This window comes from Marmota monax, unplaced genomic scaffold (genome assembly GCF_021218885.2).
Source record: "Marmota monax isolate L192 unplaced genomic scaffold, Marmota_monax_Labrador192_F-V1.1 WCK01_AAM20220418_F8-fsc00119, whole genome shotgun sequence".
NCBI lineage: Eukaryota > Metazoa > Chordata > Mammalia > Rodentia > Sciuridae > Marmota > Marmota monax.
This window is the reverse complement of record NW_026694771.1, coordinates 3,297,739-3,316,715: the sequence shown is the minus strand read 5'-3', so window position 1 is coordinate 3,316,715 and position 18,977 is coordinate 3,297,739. Positions and strand designations below refer to the sequence as shown.

Sequence of the window (18,977 nt, the reverse complement as noted above, 5' to 3'; positions counted from 1 at the left end):
TATTGCCTACAAAGTACCAGCAAATGTAAATTAACCAACAGATAAATAGCAAATGAATGCATTTAAAGATGATTTCCAGCCGAAATTATATTTTTTTTCCTAGAGACCAAGTTTTTGTTAAACTTAATCCTTACTCTTTTCCTCTCCAGCAGCAGAAACATCTGGTCGGTTTTAGATTCCCCTTGGATTTCCAACTTCAAAGGGAATTATAAAGAATAACAAATTCATGTACCGGCACTAAAAAAAATTAGAGCAGCAGGAGAGAATGGTAAAATTGTCCTTATTTGACTGCTAGTGACAGGCGCCACAGGCAGAACTATGAGAAAAGACAAAGGCAAGATCACTGGTTGACAACCAGATTTCCTGCAAGGGACAGAATCTTTGGCTACATGCAAATATGCACAGGGCTCTTAGTAATCCATCAGGAGATTTTCCCTTGCTTAAATAGAAAATATTAAAAACTAAATTTAAAAAATGAAACAGCAAGTGCATAAAAAGAAATGATTTATCTGTCACAAAGTTTCCTAAAATAATAATAGATAAACCAATAAAAGTTTGTTGAAACAATGACCTGGAGATGATCTAAAGATCCACTTAGGCATTGGGTTTTTATTTGATCAGAGAACATTGTGTGTGTGTTTGGACTCTTGGAAAGGCTAGATAAAACATTCAGAAATAATTTAGGCTCCCAAAGCCACTAGGCCCTTCATGTTCTGGTAAAAGCTTGGTTCTCCAAGGGCCTCAAAAATTGTTTCTGTTTCTTTCTTATTACCAAAGGATGAACAGAAATCAATGTCTTGCTTGAGAGGAAGAATAGGATTTGACGATATTGTTGACATATGTAATTGTGTCAAGTTGCATTTGACATTACTTTATAAAACTAAGTTTATTTTTCTCCTCTATCATTTTCCTAGCAAATCTGAAATACACTTCCTAGAGTGCAGGTCTTGATGTAATCAAACATGAGAAAATGAGAACAGCTAAAGAAAGTACAATTTTGCCATTGTAATTACCTCTTATAAACAGCCTTTCCTCTTTTGAAACTGTTTTATGTGCAATGTGTATAGCAAAAACAATAAAAATAAACAAAGGCATGATTAACCAATCAACTTGTTTGTGGACAAAGAAAGAAATAGTTAAGGGCTAAAATGTCTTTAAATAATTAATTACTAGAGTCTTTGAACTTAGTATTCAGAGGTTACAGATCCCCATACCACAAGTATATTAGGTTGATTCACAGGGTGGCCATCAACTATGAAGAAAGCAAATTACTTTTGACCAAAAGGTCTACATCAGCAGCATGTTCAGAATGTTTTAATGTTGGAAGACAGAACACAGACCCAGGCCTCAATGGATCTAGTACTCCTATGAAAGAATGCCCAAAGAAAACACCATCTTCAAATTATATCCTACACACTATAGACTCTAGTTAAAGAGGAAAATATGAAAATTTCTCCTCAGCATTCTACCATGTAAGGGATGAGCTGGCTACAAAATCATTTCCTTGAATATCTGCCTTGATTGGGATTTTCATTCCTCCTTCACCACTGCAAGGGAAGTGGAGTCACTGCAGTTACCTCAGTGAGGAAATGTCATGATTCTTATCCGCGTAGTAATAGGGCATGATGATGTGTGCAATACAATTTAACCAGAAAACATCCTAGCTCCATGGAACAGAGACCTGATGACTGAAGAAGCTTTTTTTATTTTATTATTATTTTTTTAAATTTTGTGAATATCAGATTATTTAAATCTAAAATGAAAATTCTGACTTGTGGGGGTACCTACAAAGGATTCCCTGCTCTAAATAAATAGAATCATCCAACCATTGTTCTGAACTTACTGAGGAAGAGGAGGTAGTGGGTGTGGATTACTAGTTTATTCTAAGAAATGTTTTTTTTTTTTTTTAACAGTTTGAGGATACATAAAGTCACAAATGTAATATCAATTGAAAAAATAATGGATCCCAAATAGGCCAACTCCAAGGAAATGGGTGTTTTTCACACACACCTAGAAGAAAATACTATCAATTATTATTATTATTATTATTATTATTATTATTGCTATTATCATGATAAGGTTTTGATGTTTCACGTGGATATAGTGTGTAATGCACAGGTAGAAAGAATCATTTATTTTAAACAGAACAGTAAACTATTTTCTTTAAAAGGCAGTTAATAGTCTAGGTTTAATAACACAAGGCACACAATCCAATACCACATATAAGAAATGAATGCATGAAGAAGTAAAGGAGCATTATACCTTTATTTTAGCCATTCTGTTGATAATATTAATCTTACAGATAAAAAGCTTAGTTGTTTTACATATAGACATTTGGGGTAAAATACCTTGGCAGCTTTAAAATAGTAAAATATTAGCTCCTACCTATCTTTCCTTGTGATACTTCCTGAATGCCAAGCATTCATACATTTCTGACCTTTTGCTGATATTTTAATGATGGTGATGCTGAATCAGGGTAAAGGAGAGACAAAAATGATTAGAAGAGTAAGGGGGAATAAAAACTGAAAAGAAAAAAAAAGTTTGTATTGTTTATATCTTTCAGTCTACCAAATTTTACAGATGTTCTCTGTTTGCTTGGGATAGTTTATTGCTTGTGTTATTACTTTCTTTTTTTTCCATGTGCTTTTCTCTACCAGCTTTTGCTGAAAATATTTTGTATGTGTCCATACTGTAAACCTTCATATTTTTCTAGAGATTTAGTGTGGTGGAGAAGCTCTTTTTTTGCTTCCCCAAGGGTTAGACACATCAATATTCTAGCTACTCAACTTTCGAGGCCAATGGAAAATGTGCTGCTAAGATTAAATAGACCAGAGTAACACATAAATTCAGTTTATACCAAGGCAGTATGTTACTTAGTTACTCACATCCTGAATTTCAGATGAGTGTAATATACCTGTTGGACAACACATTGCTACTGAATAGTCACTGACCTACAGTTCAAAGACAGTGAGACAAGACCAAACTCTGCAGAAAGGTTTTCTACAAAGAGCCTCATTTGAACAGAGAATTCCTCATCTGTGGAGTTCTTTGTGTGAAAGAACTGGTTTAGCCATGGCAAGCTGGCTATATATATGGTCCTGTAAAACATTATAAGAACACACTAGCGCAATATATTCAGGCATTGTTCTACCATGCACTTTCTCCTTCCCCTCAAACATAGTGTTTTTTAAAGAACACAACTCAGACTATTATTATATAATTCCCCTCTTTACAGACTTCCTAAAAGTTCCATGTACCCAATACATACTTTTCATTTCTATCAATAAATTTAAAAACTATAAATTTTTGAGTACGCAGTACATTTGGTTTAAGTATGTTTGTTATATTTAGTAAGGGTTGGCTGCAGGAAGACTGTAGTAATCAGAAGACTCCCCAATAGTCAGAAGACTACATTTTCCTTTTATCTCGGACAAAGAATTGTACACATACATGCATATGTCTACTAACCAGTATAATTAAGGCAACACAGGTTTGGCATGATAATTCTCATCTTAAATTTGAGTCAAGTTAAAGAAGTACCAAAAGAAAGACAGTTCTTTCCCCCAAGAAACCTAGCCAAGTCTGTGAAATGTCTCTCTAGTCAACCAAACTGCCTATTGGCTTACAGATGTGCCTAAGAATATTATGAAACACACAAATGAGATTTTATAATCAACCGTTACACATTAGAAAATATGTAAATAAGAAGGAAAAATACTGCTGTATACAATGATTAAAACTATTTATCTGAATGTTTGAACATTAACATGTAAATATGTCCTGATGAGCCTGAAATAGTAATGAATTAAATGCCATGATGTCTGGAGTTGCTTCAAAATAACTTTGTGGTATAGCAGGATAGGTCCTGAGTTAGCCACTGACTGACTGGAGTTAGTTACAGTACTCTGTTTACATTCATGTATTTGAAAATTTTCATAAAATAAACATAAGTGTATATACTGATTTGAGCTTTCATTTATTTATTCATTATTTATGGACTCATTCATTTAGATTAATTTTTGGGACATAAAAAGTAAATAGCAATAATAACACTCTTATTGGATATTTAGGTTAAATGAGCTATTCCTCTTCAGGAAAAGTAAAAATTTCTATAAGGTCTATGTAATTATTATAAAATTCTTAGGTTAAATTTTGAAAGCAAGACAAAATTTATATAGAAAGTATGATTATGGCATGTTTAAAATATATATATATATCCTCAGGGAAAAAGAGAGTAAAAAAATAAAATAATTTTTGATGACTGAATTTAAATTATAGAAATCATTAATTTTTCTTCATTTTATTCTTATGTATTTTTCCAAATTATTTTTAATGAGCATGTATCATTTGAAAATGAAAAAGATGTGGAAAAGATGTGCTCTCCTTTCCCAAGGAAGTTTTCATTTACTAAAACAGAGAAACTGCAAACATACAGCATTGCCCTGATAGCTTAAATCTTCATACCTCGAAGTGAAATACACCCAGAGGAAAAGAAACATCGATACAGATTTTATCTGATCATAGAAACATAAGGAGCTTTCTGTGCCTTGGAAGAAATAGGAGAGGAAACGGCTTCTTTGCAAACCAGCAAGAGGGGGAAATTCAGGCCTTTTTGTGATCAGATCTTTTTGTGATGAATGCAAAGGGAGTTACAAATTAAAGTTCCCAAAATAAGCCTGTCCCTTGAGTTTCTGAGGCTCCCACTGATAGGAGTTTCTTTCTGGGCAGTGTAACAAGTAAAGCATGGGAGTGGGGAGAGAGAGGGAGTTAAAATCCTGAAGGCTTGTGGCCTTCAGTGGCGAGATGGATATGCTCAGAGAGTCAGAGATAGATGAGCAACAGAATTATAAACAACAACATAGTGACAACTATGGATCATGTGCAATGGATATGGAAAGTCCTTATTACAAAGCTATCTTTATTACCCTAAGAGATTATTTTCCTCATTTTATGCACATTCATATAAAATGAAGTCAAGAGTGTAACTTTTAAAGGTTTGGATGAATATGATGTTCATGACTAAATAGCCCTGGTAGGAGCCAGGCACAGCATAGTCAGATGCCAGGCAAGTCACTCCTTCCCTCCTCCTCCCTCTCCAGAATATTTGCCAGTGCATTTCAATGCAGGCCAAGCTCTAGCAAACTTAGATCTTCAGGCTGTATATAACTTGAGGATGATTTACCAATATACCCTCAGTTTTGACCAGCACTTTCCTCCTAGCCACTGAAATATCAAGAATTCTAGGAAGTCACAATGCCAACATTTTTGAAATTTTACAAATTCTCACTAAAAGACAGAAAGACAAAACCTAAAAGTGATGCTTACTTGCAGCTCTGATCTTGGTCCTCTTCCTTAATTAGTAAAGATTGGTGGTGGTGGGAGGGGTCTTATTCATGTCCCTAAGGGTATTCTTTCCTTCTGTTTGTGGGCATATGTAAGAATAATCATATCTGCTTTTGAGATTGAGCCAAATGAAGCAAATGCATTTCAAATTTTCAGAATATTATAGAATATTAATGAAAAGTTTAAAGAATCACACTTTGGAGGGGTTTGTGTGTGTTTGCTTAATGCCAAAACATTCAATGTTCCACATAAAGAGCAGTTCCCATATTCACCCTCTCACCCTTCCTGCCGACAGGAGTCTCCTTTGAAAAATCTCTCTCTGCAGAGACTTTACACAAGTCCTTTGGCTACTTCCAGCCCCGTGTAGCAAAGTCATTCAAAAATTTTTGCCAGTATCTTTGACAATGGGTTTTGGGGATCAGGTTTCTTATCTTTCTAAATAATCGTATTTCAAAATACAGCAGGATATAAAAATTCTACCTGTTAATAATGCCAAAAGGTGTTCTGTTCAAATTTAGTACTTAAGGCAGTAGATGCACCACAGCCATTAGGTTTCATTTTTTTCTGAAGTTGGTAGAAATATATTTTTCTTTTCACCTCAATATTTTGGACTACCTTCTAAAGATAATGAGCATTACTTACCAGCCAGCAGTGTTGTGAGGAATATCCAGTTAGTGATGATAAAAGATTCTGAAATGAAAAGAAAGAAAAACACAATTTAAAAATAAAAGTAATAAATTTTAATAAATTTTAATAAATGTATAACAACATGGCAGTCATAGAAAATAATCCATTTGTTACTTGATTTGGGACACTGACCCAGTGATATTTTATAGAAAGTAAAAGATGTTTCTGTTTGGAAGTGAAAATAAAATTGTGTACTAAAAAAGTAGCTTTTGTAACCGTCTGCATGTTTAACTTGAAGGTCTCTAACCAGTTGCAACCAGTTATGAATGACTTGCTGCCCATTTCTGCAATTCACTGTAACTTGTATTGAGAAAGTTGTGTTTTATGGTTAATTATCCATGGTCTGTTAAAAAAATAAATCAAACCATTGTGAACCACTAGGATTTGCAGCTCCATTTGAACTTTACTGTACTTTTGATTAAACATTTTATAAATAAAAACAAACTGGTTTTTCCTTGTTTTTGGTTGTTTGCTACTGTGTTCTGGATATAAATATTGTGGCAATGGTGGGAGAACAAGCTATGGGTTATTTACCCCTGGTTTCATGAGTTGTGAGTTACTGGCCTTATCCTTCTTCATGAGTATAAATAAATGTATAGTACTGTATTCTGAGTTCGGTAAGACAAATGGAACGAGTGAACTGAAACCTTTTAAAACTAAAACCTTTTATGCTAAGTCACAGAACAACAAAACAAACTCCAAATTAACATTTAAAAAGCTTCTACTGTGGAGCAACAAAGTCCTCCAATATTATATAATCTGCATTTTAAAAATTGCTTGGCTAACAAGCTGCAGCCTGTTAATAATTCCCCAGGCTTTGCTTTTCAATGCCTTTAAAATTATGAGCCACAGGTGGTTTTACCAAGCGATGCCCTCATCTTCCTATACTACCACCACAATGGAAGCCTTGAAAATGAATAACACGATGACAAAACTGATTTAGAAAGATCAGAAATTTCTGTAGCTAAAAGTAATGAAATACTATGTAAAAGAATCAATCCACATAAAATTTCTGTATAGATATCATCCTAGGACCTATGTAAATAAAAGAAGTCCAAAAATAATTGTTCAGAGGAAATGAGAAGAGCCAAGATTCAAAGGACCCTGTGGCAGAGTGCAAGAGGAATATATTTGAGAGCCAGAATCTTAAGTATCTAACACATTTGCATATGAAATTTAATGAGGATAACCAAGGTAGCTTGCCAAAAATTATTATTTTAAATGAGCCAATAGTCTATGTAGCACTGACCGATAAAAAGGACCTTTATGAAAGATGGAAAATTGCCATCAGAAACTCACTACTTTTATGAAGATAAAGATGAGATAAGGACTTAATCATTAAATGGTATAACATGTCCACTTCTAGGATCTGAAGACCTCCATATCCAATTTTCACTTACCCTTTTATTACTCGCAGGGCTTACTGCTTACCTGCTATAAGCTCCGAGGGAACAGCCACAGCAGGTCCCTCATCAGCTCACCAAAACAGAAAATATTTATGAAGCTGCTACTATGTGTCAGGCACAACTGAAGTGATCCTGCTTGAGAAGGGAAGTCAGTAACTGAGGTTCTTGTTGAAACATTAGGAAACATCTATCACAATGCCAAAAGCAAGGAGGAGGGAAAGGAGGTTTGAAGAGTTTTGAAGGACTTAAGAAAAATTAGTGTTTAAAGCTCTCCCTAGCTTTTGAATGCTTTGGGAGGAACAAGTAACCTATATGTTCCCAGGACTGTGGTTACAACAGAATATGAGGGCTGAATTTGTATACAATGAATTGAAGGGCATTCTGCTGTCATGTATAATTGATTAGAATGAATGAATGAATGAATGAATGAATAAAGTTAACCGCCTCCCCCCAAAAAATTAGGGCTGAGTAGATGCTATTGCCATACATTGGATTTTGAAAGGTCAATCCTGCCTTGTCTGCAGGTTCAGAGTCTGAAAAACAATTAAGATGGAAATGGAAGATATTCTGACAAAGGGAAACAGGGGATAACTTCAGATATTTCCTCCTCATCTTTAATATTCAGATGCCTCCAACTGTTTTTGATAACCACAAAAATGTGGATCCCTTTGTCCTTTAGAAATCTAGGTTTGTTTTGTTTGTTTGTTTCAAATCTAGGCAACCCATTTGAAAATTAGGGTACTTAGAATAATTTCCTAAGTAGAAATAATTTTGTATGTAGAATTATACACAAAAATATAAGACCCTATTTAAAGATTATTAATCATGGTAAAATTCCGTTACATAGAATGAATTTTACATTTTTCTAAAACACAAACATATTTATTAAGGTACTATGTATGTGCAGGTACAACTGAAGTGATTCTGCTTGAGAATATAAGCCAGTGTCCAAGGTTTTGTTGCAACATTAGAAAGCACCACTATGCCAACAGAAATGAAAAATGAGGCTGAATTTTTTTTTTGATAATCAGGTGACAACATAAAAATAACATATTGAAATCCAAACTAAGCTATATTACATGTAGAGGGACATTTAGAAAAAATACATGTATGAATATGATTTCCTGGTTAAACACTAGACTATTCTGGACAATATTTATTTCATTATTTTTCCACAAACAAATCTCTGAGTTATGTATTCTGTTAAAAAAAGGTTGAAAGGAAATAAATTAATAAAAAATTTAAAACATACACTAGTTTAGTTATTATTCATATTAAGATGAAAAAATATGTCTCTATATCATAAATCAGAGACATGATAATCCCAATGATCTTGAATAGTCAGTTGTTGGAGGCCAGTGCCACCACACCACATTCAGGCAATGAAACTCATAATACCAGATAAAACTATTCTGGCTTTATAGCTAACACATCAGAAAAAGTTTTTAAAAATTATGAGATAGTCTAGAACTTTAAAACAATAAAGGAAAAACACTTCACACCTTCAGAAAAATTAAATTAATTTCTCACAGCTTTAATGTCCAGAAGTGAAGTACGATTTTAAAAAGTGAAGATGATCCCAAATACAAGGAGAGGAAGTACCTCAATAGTTCCTACTCATACATGAATGATTATATTTATCCTCTTTTCCACCCACCTTCTACTTTCTATGATTGCATTAAAAATAATCGAAATCACTATTACACACAATTCCTTCTAATAGATCTCTACCAGTGCCTAGTACTGGGTTCTGTATCATTTTATATCCATTTTATAAGCAGTCAATAGATAATAGAAAGGAAAAACAAAACTAAACCAAAAATTTCTCCAACCTTCTTTATCAGACAAATGCCTGGTTCCCAGAGGACACTAGTCAGTTAAGTGAAACAAAATATTATAATAGGGAAGAAAGACCGATAAATCACATACAAATCTCACAGTGTTCCCATTTAAGCTGGGAAGGGAGTTACTTCAGTGAAAAAAAAAAAGTGGAGGTTGTGAGAAGGGGGTGAAAAGTTACAGAGAGAGAGAGAGAGAGAGAGAGAGAGAGAGAGAGAGAGAGAACACTTTTATTATACATTTAAGATTTCAAGAAAGTCAGTATGAAGAATCTAAAGGTGTTCTAGGGAATAGAGTGACAGAAAGTTCTAAATGAGAATTCCAGAAACCACAGGTTCTTAAATAGAAGTGTCCTTTAAGGGAGGAATTCTATAGGGAGTTTGAATTAAGTGTCCCTGTTGTAGCATCTAAATGTTTTCTCTTTCATTAAGGCTTTGGGGTTTGAATGTACTTTGTCATGAGAAAAAACAAAAATAGAGCTTTATACAGAGAAAGTAAAAAACAAGAGAAAGATGAGTTTATATAACTGCCTTTTTACATAAATATTACATCAGGATACATTTCAAGTGAAAACTCATGCGCGCTTGCTCTCTCTCTCTCTCTCTCTCTCTCACACACACACACACACACAATCTTTCTTATCCTCTGTTTTAAAATTAATTTCATGCTTAGCATATTTTTGATTTTTCATAAAATAAATGAAAACACCTCAAAATTATTTCAGTCTTAAATTACCTGGAAAATTCATCACATCACAGAGGGTCACAAAGTCTTGTTTTAAAGCCAGTTAAGGCACTGACAATTATGGGATGTTTTGCTGCAGCCTAGGGCAAATAGAAATGGCCCTAGATGTTAACTAACTCCCTTCTAAACAGTCTGAGAAAAGGGAAAAAAACTGTAAGTTTCCCCATCTGTTATTTCCTTTTTTTTTTTTCTTTTTGGCTGTGGAAAAGTAAAATTATGCAAGAGCTCGTGAATGTAAAGGCTGTGTGTGCTTTTTCCCTTTTTGTCTCTGTGTACCGGTTATGCGATGTTGCGTAACTGAGTACAGAGTAGGCGGTTAGCGTTTACTATTGATTTACACTATGCTATCTAATGAACTCAGAACACTAAAAAGAATGGAATAGGGGGGTGGAGTAAAAAGAAAAAGAAAAGGACAGGGTGAGAGGGGGCACAAAAAAGGAAAAAAAAACAAGGGGAATGAGAAAGAGCTTATTTTGAAAATTCTGATGTTTGGGATAGGTTTATTTTTACTTCCTTTAGCTCTTACTTTTGGTTATTATTCAGGTCTCAGAAAAATGGATTTGAGCTGGTGACCCCAATATTCCAATCCTATTTCTAATGAGGATTACTGGCTGGTAAATGTTTGAAAGTATAAATGTGTCAAATTACTTGAAAGCAATTCCACTAAACTGTCAGACTTCTCCATATGCACCTATTTATTATTTGAATGCATTTGTGAATCTGTGTCTCTGACAGCCAATGCTTTGGTCCAACTAGTTTACCTATTTGCAAATATTGTTTGAGAGATACACAGGGCTATTGTCAGGGCAAAGAAAAGTATATTTTACCATTTCCTTTAAGAATACATAAGGAATATATTTAGAAATCTTTGAATAAATCACATACTACTTTGAAGGAAATAATTATTTGGCTGATCAGAACAACCCAATATAGGATAATAAGAGAGAAATGGAAAAAATAAAGAAGAACCCTAAACTAATGGACAATACTTGTACAATAATTTCTTATATTTTGTCTATAGAGGGCATTTGACTTTTCCATCAGGACCAGTATAGATATTCCCAGTCATCCAAGGATGAAGTGCTTCCTGTGCTACAAACTGACTTTTCAAAGGTCAGGGCAGAAAGTAGGGGAGAAGTCATTTCTACCTCTAGGTCTGGATCTTCCTGTACAGAAGTGCCCTCCTAAGGCTGAGAACAAAAACCAAAGTGAATGATAGAAGCACAAATTCTCTTTATTTATCAGTTAGCTAGAGAGATAGATAAGAACTTGTTTCTTTTCTGAACATATGTTATAAATAGTGACTGGGGAATATCACAGGAGTTAACCTAAGGAAAGAACAAGAGTTTAGTTTTCTCTTTTTACTTATTTCAGTAGAAAACGTTAAAGGAATGCCTACTCCATCCATTTGCTAAACAGGCTTTAAGTGCCAATGGCAATAGCACACATTTGTATATTTAGCATCCAATACTAGCTGACCCCTTTTGTGCTCAATAAATATTTCTTGAAACTGTTGAGTGGTTCTGGAAGAAACATCTCTGTTGGAAAGGTGCTCTAAAAAAGTCTCAGAAAACATATTCCAGTATTTTACAGGAAATCTTAAACAGTACTACTCTATTCTTAATCTGCAAGCAAAATAATGATGTAAAGGATATTTCAGCCAGTTATTTAGTAGGAGTCAGTTGACTTCAGTTCCATTTTGTTAGAAAAAAAAGCTTAACAAAAATTATAATACTGATAACATCAGCAAAGTTTTATGTTCATTTCCACCTGCCATTTTGGGCTATGTTATTCATTTCAATCCTGGGCACTGAAAAGTCCATTTTAATTTCCATGGACACATTATAAAGGAAACATCATGGGATATCAACATAATTCATCTTTTAAAAAATACTGAGAAGAATGTAGCCATTTAGTAATGGAAGATAATATGGCTTTTGTCGAGGGGCAAGGCAGGTTGAATTTTGATTAGGTTATGCAAATTTAAATTAATAGAAGGGCAACCGAGAATGTACTGATTTCCATTTTCTTGGTCAAACAGGAGTTTTATGAGAAAAAAATAAATTCTGAATTAGAAAGTGCCTTCTTTCGGTTAACTGAACAGTAAGATCTTTAGAGAAAGTATCACAACTGCTATTTCTCAAAAATTTCAGCTGAAGATTCAACTAAATATGCTTGACAAGGTAACCATATTACTTTTTACAAAGAAGGGCCATCACTTTGTTAATAGTCTAGGACTAAGTATTCACATTTCAGTCAAAACTTTAAAACATTTTTTTTTTTAAACTTTGGCCATCCGTTTAATGTAATCAGATTCAACAACTTCAATAAGCATTCTGGCAATATGTCATCAAGATCATTCCATGTGATTTTGCATCTCAAGGATTCTTGAAACTGGAAGAGAACTTGCCTGTCCTCCTCATTTTATATATGAAGATCATGAGGCTCAGAATTAATTTTCTCAGGAGTATATATATATTTTGATATAGAGCTGGGACTAGTATCTAAAGCTTACAGTTCATTATTTCACAGCCTAGACTAAATCAAAGTATATAAACTGAATCTTATTTTAAATGCCATAGGGAAAGATTTCAAAGGATTCTTTTATAAGACAAGAAGTCCTTACATTATGTAAAATGTTCACCTCAAAGCTATCGTATACTTAATTTTTTATCTTAAATGTGAGCCTGCTGTTAAATTGTTGCTTTTCCTCTTCCTCCTCTTATTTTTTGGATCTTTGACTACAATCTTTGCCACCTGATCTCGAACTTCCTTATCTAGCTCATATCTATCTTCTTTTCCTGACTTCAAATTCTTTCTTTTCTCTCACTTTTCAGCTGTTTAGTCAATTTTAGTTTTTCCTTTTTATAATAATAATAATAATTATTATTTTGCTAATGTGCTTTGATATCCTCAGAAATTATAAGGGAGGAAAAAATGGTAAATTCAGTAATATATAATAAATAGGCTTTTGATATGTACTAAAAATGAAAAAAAACAATTGCAGCATGATATTGCTGACTGAGGGTGAACAACAGCTACAGGATTCCTTCTAGAATGCTCTAGCCATCTAGACCTCTGTGTTGTCAATAAGGGCACTGTGTAAAGTATCTTATCAAGGAGAACAAAGGCTCTCTAGATCACTCATTTTTCCACTACGCCAGGTCACCTATCTTTTTCCTCTTACTTTTTTTCCCATTGCATGGATACACATATTTGAGGCTGATTCTGCCACAAGAGGAGAGTGGCAGAAATCCCAATGGTTTAATGTGGCTCAATGATACAGGCCAAACTCTCAATTCCAAAAAAGTCAGAAAAGACATGTACTAAAATTGTAGTTACATGGAATATGAAGTCTGAGGAGGGTAAAGGATACTCAGATCTAAGAAGTAAGTCTCTGGATAGCGGGGGCATTGATCCCAGAATCACTGTAATTAAGATTGCACATTGTTTCCATTAATGAACCTTACAAGTATGGGATTTAGAATTTAGTTAAAATGGTCAGCTCTGGGCTGAAATGCACCTCCAAATATCTTACAGTAGAAGGCATTTCCCCTTCCTATTCCATAAAAAAAAATACAGCAAATATTCATCAATGTCAATGACACTTCTAAAAGGATTTTTTTCTGTAGTTGTAGATGGACAAAATGCATTTATTTAATTTTTTTTATTTTTATGTGGTGCTAAAGATCAAACCCAGTGCCTCACACATGCTAGGCAAGCGCTGTACACCGAGCTACAGCCCCAGCCCTCAATGACATTTTCATTTGGTCCTTACACCTTTCCCTAAAGGTGGCAGGTGCTAATCAACAAACAATCTACAGGAACCAGAGTGAGCAATATATACTCTAGAATAAAGGACATTAACATCTAACCTGGTATATGAATGGGCAATAAAAGGAATTCTTATTATTTTAAAGGCTTCATATACATCACTTCATTACACTCTACTTTGTTGAAAGCTCCTCCACTCCTGTTTGCTAACTCATTTTGTAGAAAACATTACAATTACAGGAGAGAGGAATTTCTGATGGTTTCCTTAGACCTTCTTTTCCTCATAAGCCCATTCTCTGGTGTTTATTAGATAATTAATCTTTTTTTTTAAAGAGAGAGCGAGAGAGATAGAGATAGAATTTTTTTTTAATATTTATTTTTCAGTTTTCGGCGGACACAACATCGTTGTTTGTATGTAGTGCTGAGGGTCGAACCCGGACCGGACGCATGCCAGGCGAGCGCGCTACCGCTTGAGCCACATCCCCAGCCCAAGATAATTAATCTTTACAATCTCTTGTTTCTATTTCTCTAGCATTGGCTACAGTGTCTAACACCTCCAGTATGACACTCTGCCATAATGGTGAAGAAAGGAAGTAGGAAAAATTCACAAACATATGTTTCATTAGTAGACTAGAGGAAACAAGTATTTATTGAGCATATACTACATATCACATATTCTGAATATTATTTCATTTAATGCAAACACATTGTGAATTAGCACTGGCCCAAGTTTTATAGATTAGCAACCTAGTGACAGATCTGGTACTATTGTGTCTAAGGGCACACAGCTAATTAAAAAGTTGGGAGTGAGGTCTGAATCAGGGTTTGTGTCACTCTGGGACCCACATGTACTGCAAATATACCACAATGCCAGGAGCAGGAGATAAAGCCATCTAACCTGAAATTCTCCATGCTGATGGTAAGAGTTACTGAGGCTCCAAATAGGTGGTGGGAAGGTAAAGGACTCCTAGGAGAAAATTAGTCCTTGTTTTGCTCTTGGTTTTGATAAATCCTTGTTTATTTAGAGGCAAATACCTGAACACTTATTTGGAAAATATTCTTTGTCTTGGAAAAGGAAATACACAATCTCCTAGGACTCTTTAATTTTAGTGTTTTTAAAAATTCCTTTAAAGATTTATACTAGATAAAAATTTTAAAAATATGCATATAAAATCACAAATGATTGATACAACATTAAAATTTCAGTCTCTCTCTCTCTCTCTCTCTCTCTCTCTCTCTCTCTCTCTGTGTGTGTGTGTGTGTGTGTATAATTTTTTTTTCCTTGCCAAAATTTCTGGCAATTACTATAAAGTACTAGGCTAACGTAAATATGTTAAGCCAGGAGAAAAGGAAGCAAATAAAAAGCAAGAATATGTATGTACATAATTTCCTTATACTTTAAGTTTAAAATATTTCTTAAGCAAAATAGGTCATAGCGCTTTAGTTGAGATTGTGTGTGTCTGTATAAAGATAAAAAAGTTTTACTCTCTTAATTTGGTAAACAACTATTATTTTTTCAGAGTTTTCTTCACTTGCTATTTTATATATTATTTTATAATATTCTCTTATAAATAAACACTTGTTCCAGATAATATTAGAACTCATCTGGTAAATAACAGAAGTTTTGAAAAGTCTGTAGTCTGAAACCTTGTACAATTTATAAATTTACATCTTAGTAGAAAGCATTCTTTCAAAATAACACAAAATAAAAAGTATACTCCATTTTATTCACACAATGAAATTTTGAGGATAAATCTTACATAGCTGTGTGTGTGTGTGTGTCTGTGTGTGTGTGTGTGTGTCTGTGTGTCTGTGCGCGTACGCGAAGGCGCAGTATATTATGCTCAAGACCACTGGGACACTTTTTTAGAAAACATTTTTAAAATCATAATTTGGCAAAGAAATTCACAACAAAGTAACCATAGCCAAAAGGATTTGAGAAAAGAATGAACAGGTCTTTAGGCAGTACCAATTCATTCACCTTTCAGGGAATTCTTATTGCTTTGGCATTTCTTCCTCCCCCTCCTCCCCAAAGTCTAAACTTGGATTCTTAGCAGGACGGTAGAAACATTAACTCCTGATATAGAAGAAGCACCAAAGAGAAAACTGGAACACACTGCTGTCCCTCTTGTCCCATCCCATCAGGAAAAGCCATGGTGAACTAAGCAACAGCAAACACTCTGTCTGTGGTAATGGACAAAACTAGGCTATGTATCTGTACACATCTAGAGATCACTTCAAATTTTAGCCTCCCTGGGTGCTCTTGCAACAAAGCCAGAGAAGAGAGAAAATCTGTTAGAGAAATAGATGTAGGTGAGAGGAAAAGAGGGGATACTTTCCTCTTGAAAATCAAATTTAAACACATGAGTAAGATATAACTTGCAACATTAAAAAATAAATTATCCAGTTTACTTGAACCAGCTAAAAATAACTCACAGTATCCTCCTTACTAAAACAAAACAAAATAGAGCAAAACTCACAACCAATTATTTTGACTGGTGAGAACAGACAGTGATATGAAAGTAACAGATGGAAGCCCATTTTTACTCACACAACACACTCACTGAGCACAACTGCAAGCGTCCGCTCGACAATAACTTAACAATGGGGACTCTGGCCTTATGCTTCAAAATATCTCCTTCAGGTGGGTTTCCTTAAAGACTTTCGAGGGGCTTGTTCTGTACAAGCCCCTCTGAAGAATGTAGAATGAAACAACCCATCTGTCCAAACCTAGAAACAGGAAGAGTTGCAAATCATAGCCTGGGGACAAAAGAAATCCAGGTGTCACCTTTGCCAAATCTTTTCTCAAGAATGAAATAGGTTTTCTTTTCTTATTTATTTTTGTTGTCTGATAGTACTTTTCAGGAGAAGTGGTATATCTATACTCTTAAAAACACTACCTGATATCTAAAAACTTTCATAAATCAAATAATTAAAAGCAATAAATCTCCCTGCTAATTTCTCCTCAAAGTTGAAAGAAAGGTTATTTTCTTACCTTACATAGTGCCTTCTGATCTGTCAGTGTCATTCAGTCAATAATTTCAATGTCAGTTACTGATTTTCAACTCTTTTATTACAAAGACTTCAAGCAATAATGAAATGGTGCTGATCTGCTTGCTTTCACGCTATATAACGTCTATATTTATATGCTTATGCTTCTATTTGGATCTATATTTATCTGCTTTATCTGCCTACAGTGCATCTGTTTCTCATACACACAGACATATATTTATATATATACACATACTGTATATATATATGTGTGTGTTATATATAAACACACATACCACAAAAAATGTATGAATGTATGCTAGTGTGCTTACTTCAACAACCTTGCAGGTGCATAAATACTCAGACACATGACAAATACACGAAGCACATAAATGTACATGTAAACATAGTTGCATGGGGAAAAGCATAGCTTAACCACAGTCCTGTCTGCCAAACTTGGCTGTTGGCCTTGAGACTTATACACTGTTGTACGATGTGTCATTGACTACTCTGAGAAAAGAAAAGCCTTCTGAAAGCAAAACTGTATGAGTAAATAGAGACCAGGCATTCCCACTCACTCATTTTAGAGAGGAGGAAACTGAAATACTAAGAGGTAAAATGCAGAGTTTACAGCTTTATAGTTGCAGAACTGGAAGTAGAATCTAAGAATTGGCCTTCTAGACAAAAGTTCTTTCTATCATGCCTAGTTGAAATGATGAAACATCATTTTTTTCAAACACAATGCTATTATTATCTAATTGCTATTCTTTCCTATTTTCCCTTTTCTTGCTACGTATAAGCAACCAATGTTCACTGAGCGTCAGATACTATTCTAAATAATATACATGTACTATTCCATTTAACCCATACGATATGTCTATAAAGTACGGATTATTACTCATACCTATTTTGCAGATTAAAAAAAATAGGTGTAGTGACTTAAATAACTCACCTGAAACTACATAGCTAGTAAGGAGAAGCCATGAGCTCCTGTGATGCTCAAGGGCCTACTTTTCCAACTAGACTAGGATGTCTTCTTAATATGCATTGGAATGTCATATCAAACCCCATACCACCACCACAGCCTAATAATCTTTTTATTTTTATTTTTTGTACCAGTGATTGAACCCAGGAGTGCTTAACCACTGAGACACATCCCTACCCCTTTTTATTTTTATTTTGAGACAGTGTCTCATTAAATTGCTGAGGTTGGCTTTGAACTTGTGATTCTCCTGCCTCAGCCTCTCAAGCTGCTAGGATTACAGGTGTGCACCACAGTGTTTGGAGTAACAATTTCATAATCTGACATCTGCTCTGTTTCAGGATATATAATAAGCCTAAAGCAGAGGCTCTCTCAGACTGAGGAAAAAAGAAAAAAAGGCCATGAGGGATGCATAAGCTAACTATGCCCAGAAAGTATCCCATGCACTCTAGAAAACTGAAATATGCAAAATTCAGGCCAAAACCCTTGCTCCAGGGGTAGTCTTATGTGATTTAAAGTCTTAATAATTTGTAGTTTATGAACATTTTATGTAATTTCATTGAAGGATCAGAGTAAACTGGTAATACTGATTCAGATGGGAAATCAGGGCACAAGAAGTCAAAGAGAAAAAAGCAAAAGGAACAAAGAACCAAAGCCCAGCTCTTCTTCTTCCTCTTTTGGAGCAAACGAACACCCATGGAAAAAGTACAAAGCCCATTTAGTCCTACTCGAGGGTTAAGGACATATTCGGAAAAGAAAAGATGTCTACATATGGCATGTAATTTTATACAACTCTCTTCAGATAGTAACAAGTTGAGTCATCCCAACACAGAGTTTTACACTTTGGTCGGCTAAAGCAGAACCCAGTACCAGGAGATGCCATGTGGATTTGTGAAACTCCCTGGGGCATACTGCAACCATAAGCCAAGGCTGGGAAATTACACTGATCCATACATGCAGCTCTTCATCTGTGACATATTGATAATTACTCTTTATTTGTGAATTAAATCCAAGTTATAAAAATAATTTTCAGACATTTGTCACAAATGGTACATTTTACTTAACTCTATCAGATCATCATCTAGCCCATGTCTATAGGAAATGGGAAATATCATGCTATAGGGCCTGAGAGTATCGAAAGATTATGGCCTTGAGGGAGAGAGACAGGTTTCCCACTTATTTACTATATAGCTTCACTCATGTCACTTAAA

At 34.5% G+C, this 18,977-nt stretch overlaps 1 protein-coding gene across 34 annotated transcripts in view; it reads right to left on the bottom strand.

The window, feature by feature from the left end:
• Zbtb20 (zinc finger and BTB domain containing 20) overlaps nucleotides 1-18,977 on the bottom strand; it is a 795,965-nt gene that overhangs the window by 354,899 nt on the left and 422,089 nt on the right. For 32 of the 34 annotated variants that reach the window (XR_009225021.1, XR_009225019.1, XM_058572861.1 and 29 more), the window contains one exon: nucleotides 5,986-6,033. The gene's annotated coding sequence lies outside the window, so the exon portion shown is untranslated. Of the gene's footprint in view, nucleotides 1-2,385; nucleotides 2,467-5,985; nucleotides 6,034-18,977 lie in introns of all 34 variants that reach the window. The other 2 variants (XM_058572836.1, XM_058572843.1) reach the window with 1 other exon arrangement.